We start from the raw sequence: 6,136 nt of genomic DNA on the forward strand, positions 1-6,136 counted from the left end.
CATCAATCCTTAAAATGTTATACCTGCTACTTAGCATATTTCTGTTGCATGTCTCCATCTGAAGCTATTTGAGCTTGAGATTCTAGCCTTAGAGATATTTTCAATTTTTCTTTCTCGCTACCTACCCAAGTTAGTGATGTACTTCCCTATCACCCTATCTAAGCAGTTCCCAGGTTCACCAAGTCTGTGCCATTCTTCCCATTTCTCTGCCACATAATTATCTGAACTTCTGTCTGATAATCTGTTTTAATTATTCTGAAAGCTTCCATAGATAGGGGCCATCCCGGGATCTAACATTCTTTATTGACTTCACATTTTGACCAGATTAAGTCAGTTTGCTTTATCCTTGCATTAGAAGGAATCTGTGGACTCCACCATCTTTTATCCCAGTCACCATTTGTCTACTTTTAAATTTATCTCATTCTTGAGCTCAAGTATATTATTCATATTTTCCTGAGCATAACCTGCACATTTCTGCCTCTGCACCTTTGCTCCGATCTTTCCAGCTCTGTGTGTTGACATCCTATCTGTCCTGTATACAGACTCAACTGCATATAGGAGCAGGTAGACAAAAGAAGCAATGAAACCGGCCAGTATCAGGGATTCTAGCCAACTGGAGGGCCTGTGTTGGTTTAAAGATACGGCCAGGCCCTAGCTGATTTGGCTCAGTGGGTAGAGCGTTGGCCTTTGGATTGAAGGGTCCTTGGTTCGATTCAGGCCAAGAGTATATGCCTGGGTTGCGGGGACAATCCCCAGAGTGGGGTGTGCAGGAGGCAGCCCATCAACGATTTCTCTCATCAATGATGTTTCTATCTCTCTTTTCCTTTGAAATCAATAAAAATATATTTAAAAAAAGAGAAAGAGCCAGTCTTCCATTCTAGGTAGTTGCCCAACTGGAAGGTGAACCCAGAATTTTCAGATCTGATTTTGCAAAGAAATACAGAATTCAAATCATTTATAAATATTCCAAACTTTTGATGTTGGCAAAACATTTACAGAAAATATTTTTAAAAAAATATCATCTGAGCTGAACAAAACCCATGCTTGGGCCCCATTCAGCCAGCAGGATTCCACAGGCAGCTCAGAATTCAGGCACTTGGGAAGCTGTCTCTGATTCTCCCTCAGCATGGACCCTTCTTCCTCTGACACCACAAAGCCCTTTGTCTGTCTTGCTCTGTGGTTCTTAACTGCTCTGTAATGGGGTGACTGCTATATTGATTTTCACTTCACTATACAACTCCTTGAAAACTGAAACTGCATTCTGCTGACCTCTATAAGTTTCAAAGTTGGCCAGAAATTGGAAGATTGCTTTGCATACATTAGGTATGTTTTAGCAGGTACATTTCTAAATGAACTAGATAGCGGTAACCTTGCATTATATATCTCTAATAATTAGGATCCAGTAATGGGGAAGAGCAAACATGGACACAGATAATGTAAATGTATATAAACTTCCCAATTATGGTCCTTCCACCAATATTTTGTACTTGGTGATGCACCCTTAGTGCAGGAATGGCGCCACCCTTCTAGACAGGAAGTCTACAACTTAGGGAAATATTTCATACTCATTTTTACTAAGTCTATAATTTTTTTCAGGTTCACATATATTCTGGATTTCTATACTAACAAAATCATGTTTGAAATTTCCAAATTTTATCTTTACCATTAAAAATAGGGCTTGCTCTTCATATCATAGTATACTCTCTGGTGGGGAAGAAAATGCTTAAGGACAGTGTCTTATAAAACAATATTAAAATGCGTTTCCCATTATGGGGTTAGATTTGGGATTCTTTCCCCTTGGTAGCTTTGGGTATTTAATGTATTTTAGGATTCTGAAACCCAGAACTGAAGGTACTTTAAGGTGAAGCTCATAAAAATTTACTTTCTGCTGCTTTTGCTTTGTTTTCCATGAAATGAAAAATGAGAATAATGAGGTCAAACTTCAGTGCTTTGTATTAACATTAAAATTCAATAAAATCTCATGTCCTATAAAGTACAGAAACATAAAAGGGAAGCTTTCTGCAGCAAAGGGAATGCAAGCAACAGATGAAGGATGCTGTTCCTGCAGGATGAATGGCTGAAGGCAGCCGGTGAGCCCTGTTTTCCACATCCTGTCGAGACTGAGAAATGGAAATGCCACGCCAGCCCACGTGTCGGCTTAGGCTGTGAAATTCCACACCGTTACCCCAATGCCAAGGGTAACAGCTGAGAGAAACCTGAAAATAATGAAAGGTGATTGATTACACTTGGGAAACACAACGGGGCTTGTTGAAACTAGTGTAAAAATAACATAAGATATAACAGCCCCAGGAATAATCACAGTGTTGAGCTCAGGTCACATTGCGTGAAATATCTCAGGTGTTTCTGATTACTTTGTTCTCTTGACAGCATTTGCTAGGAAGTTTTACTGTGTGTGTGTGTATGTGTGTGTTTGCCTGTGTATGTATGTATATATGTGTGTTTTGTATGTATGTGCACTCTATGCATACTGATAGGGATTTAGCTACTTGGGTTGGCAAGCAGGACTAAAGCTTGTAACTGATGACCAGAGTATTTCTTTTTCTTAATTGACCAGCTGTGATACAAATCCCATTTTGTGAATATAGAGGCTTTTGCATAAACATCAATCAGTAAGGCTCTTTTGGGTAAGTTCAAATTTTGTTCCTTTTACATTCTATAGTCTCACCCTCATCTCCAAGGATGCTTTAGAAAGCTTGAATTTTTAACATCCAGTTCTTTTTTCTTCTTCTTCCCAGAGCTGCCTCCTTCTGAAGCGGGCTTTTTTGCTTATGGAGGATTAGATATAGATTTCTTTCAATAGACAGACTTGTTCCAAACATCCCTACTCATGTTTCTTTCGTTATATAAGCAACTGGACTTTCATTGCCAGCAATAGACATGCGTTCTGATTAACCTGAGCAAAAAGGGAATCTATTGAAAGGATACAGAGTGCTTGGTTGAATTAAAGGAAGGAAGAATAACCAGGTGCCAGAAACCAGAGGTTTTCTGGGAATCTCAATAGTGAAAACAAGCATTCTTTTTAGGTACCACAGATAGGGTATCAGGGTCTTCTGTTGTTAGGTGACTGATAGTGATGATAGAGATACAAGCTAAGTGGACACCTGCTGCTTCTTAAAACCAGTTCAGACCAGCACAGTGTTACTTTCACTGGCATTCATTTGCCAGAGCAAATCACAGTGCCAAGCCCAAAACCCTTGAGGCTGGGAAATATTTTTTGCCTCTAGCGGGAGGAATAATAAAATCATAAGACAAAGGGTGTGGATTCAAACCACCACCAAGGTCATTCTCTAAAGAGAATATGGAGTCATGTTATCAAGAAGGGGAATGGATGCTTGGCAAGCAGACAAAGGTCTTTAATGGGATAATGGCACCATTTATAATTTGTCTTGCATATGGGAGTGCTGGCAGAGGTCACATGACACACAATATTGTGGGTATGAAAAGAAGTTCTTGGTGTTCTTGGAGAGCAGTTTTCAGCCCATGCTTGGATTTGTGAAGAGCTACTTCTGAGGGTGGACAGTGGGATGTGGTCCTGGCATTGTCCCTCTCATCTTTGGGAAAGGGAGAAAAGAGGTGGTTCTTCTGACCATCACATCTGGTGCTAAGAAAGCAGAGGCTCAGAACCAAGCATTCAGCCTGCTCTTAGAAATGTGCTCATCCATCTGGATGCTCATCTGATGCAGCTTTCACCCGTGAACTTAGCTCTTGGTATTCATTTGAAAACATTTCCAAAAGGATGTTAGAATTTTAAGAAGGGTTACACCTTGGGCACACATATCCCTTATCGATGGTCTGATTGTCTATTATTGTGTAGCAAATGATCCCAAATCATACTGGCATGGAGCCCCCATTGATTATGCTCAGGGATTCTGTGGGTGGGGAATTCAGCCAGGAAACAGCAGAGGTAGTTTGCCTTTACTTCACGGTACCCGGGACTTCAGATGGAAACTCAAGAAATGGAGGTGATTGATAACGGGGGGGCTAGAGTCATCCATCTAAAGGTTCTGTTTGTCAATCACATGCTCGGTGGTTGATTCAGGCTATTTGGATATCTTCAACTCTGGGAGCTGGGGACTGGGCATACACACATTCTGTCCTCATGTAGTCTTGGCATTCATTCCACACAGTGGCCATGTTCCAAGGGTGAGCATCCTAAAACAGAGAGCCAGGCGGGACTATGTTTCATTTTCAAACCTACCCTCTGAAGTTGACTATGCAGTTTCCTTTCCACAGCATTCTATTCATTGAGGCAGTGACAAAGGCTCGCTGAGTTTCAAGGGGAGAATAATGCATTTTCCCCTCTCCGTAGTAAGGTAATGGAAGAACATTTGGAATCCAAAACATTGTTGCAGCCAGCTATTTGTATAAAATACAATTTTCCACAGTCTGCCATCTGGCCACACAATACACATTCCTTCCACTTACTCACCTTTCCCTCAAAATTCATAAAGTTTCATCTGGTCATGGTTGGGGAGCTATGCCAAGCCTGCTCCAAGCCCAAGACTCAGGCCCCCTTCTTCAGAGAACTGGAGTGAGAATGTGATAGAGGACAGAAAACCAGCTGGGGGCAGGGCACATATATGAAGGGACAGTTAGGATGCTTAGGTCATATGTTTCATGGTTGCCTCAGGGTCTGGGGGATCTAGGGGCCTATTAGATACAGAAGCAGTAGAGACATACGTACTCTCTGAGGCCAGGCCAGAGCTGGACTGGGGGTGCTTAAGGCCAAACAGTTATGGGAAAGAGGGCAAGGGCTGAGCAAGCGGGGGCTGATGCTTTGCTTAGATTAGTATTGATGGTATTTTATTTTGCTTTGTGTTTTAAGTGGCCTGCTGGCTGAGTCATTACTCCAGCTCTCTAGTAGAATTTACTAGGCGATGAAAGGACATGGAGATACCTTTAACAGCATTTAAGTATTTTCCTGACTCAGGCACAATAATAAAGGTGTTAGTTCTCCTTTCAATAGGACACTCTGCTGTCAACTCTTTTTTTGTTAATTCTCACCCAAGATATTTTCCCATTGATTTTTAAAGAGAATGGAAGGGAGGGGGAGAGACAGAGAGAAACATAAATGTGAGAGAGACACATTGATTGGTTGCCTTCTGCACATTCTAACCAGAGCCAGGGATTGAGCCTGCAACCAGGGACATGTTCTAGCCTGGAATTGAACCCAGGACCCTTCAATCTGTGGGCCAATGCTCTATCCACTAAGGCAAACTGGCTAGGGTGTCAACACTTTCCTTGAACCTAACAATCATCCAACTTATTGGTAATCAAACATTTTCCAAACCACTTAACTAGAATCAGTGTTGGCAGGGACTTTAGTGATCATTGAGTTTAAACGAGAAGTTGGTCATTAAAATTGCAGTTTTTTTAAAAAAATATATATATTTTATTGATTTTTCACAGAGAAGAAGGAAGAGGGACAGAGAACCAGAAACATCGATCAGAGAGAAACATCGACCCACTGCCTCTTGCACACCCCCTACCGGGGGATCTGCCCGCAGCTAAGGTACATGCCCTTGAACGGAATCGAACCCGGGACCCTTCTGTCCGCAGGCCGACGCTCTATCCACTGAGCCAAACCGGTTTCAGCTAAAATTGCAGTTTTTTTAAATTGCAGTTTTTCCCAAGAAAGCATACCTGACTGTGTTCATGTAAGAAATTAAAAATGATTTTTAAATATATACTAAGTTTATTAATATTATGTTTTTTTGAGAAATATTATAAATTTAATGTTGGTGAGGGCTTAATTCAAAATCACAATATAGTCATCATATATATTTTTTATCTTTAAAAATATGGAATGCTTCACAAATTTGCCTGTCATCCTTGCGCAGGGGCCACGCTAATCTTCTCTGTATCATTCCAATTTTAGTTTATGTGCTGCTGAAGCGAGCACTAGTCATCAGATTTCAATGGGTGTTTAACATGCCCAGTTTTATTCCTTGTTCTGTTCTGTGTTTACCTGTTTCAGGGGCCCTAAACACCAGCCTCTTATTTTATGAAGATTCAACCCAGTTGTCATAGAGAAGAGAGAATGTTTTCTAGACTGTCCTCAAGAATATTTAGTACATGTTTAAAGAAACGCACAAATTTGGAAGAATCTGGCATA

The 6,136-nt window shown here is 41.0% G+C and overlaps 1 non-coding gene across 1 annotated transcript; it reads right to left on the reverse strand.

Moving 5' to 3' along the window:
• Positions 1-5,816: 5,816 nt before the first annotated feature.
• On the reverse strand, positions 5,817-5,923 carry LOC118715835. The gene has a single exon (XR_004986979.1). It is a non-coding gene; the product is annotated as a U6 spliceosomal RNA (small nuclear RNA).
• Between the last annotated feature and the right edge of the window lie 213 nt (positions 5,924-6,136).

This window comes from Pipistrellus kuhlii, unplaced genomic scaffold, assembly GCF_014108245.1.
Source record: "Pipistrellus kuhlii isolate mPipKuh1 unplaced genomic scaffold, mPipKuh1.p scaffold_m20_p_11, whole genome shotgun sequence".
Lineage (NCBI taxonomy): Eukaryota > Metazoa > Chordata > Mammalia > Chiroptera > Vespertilionidae > Pipistrellus > Pipistrellus kuhlii.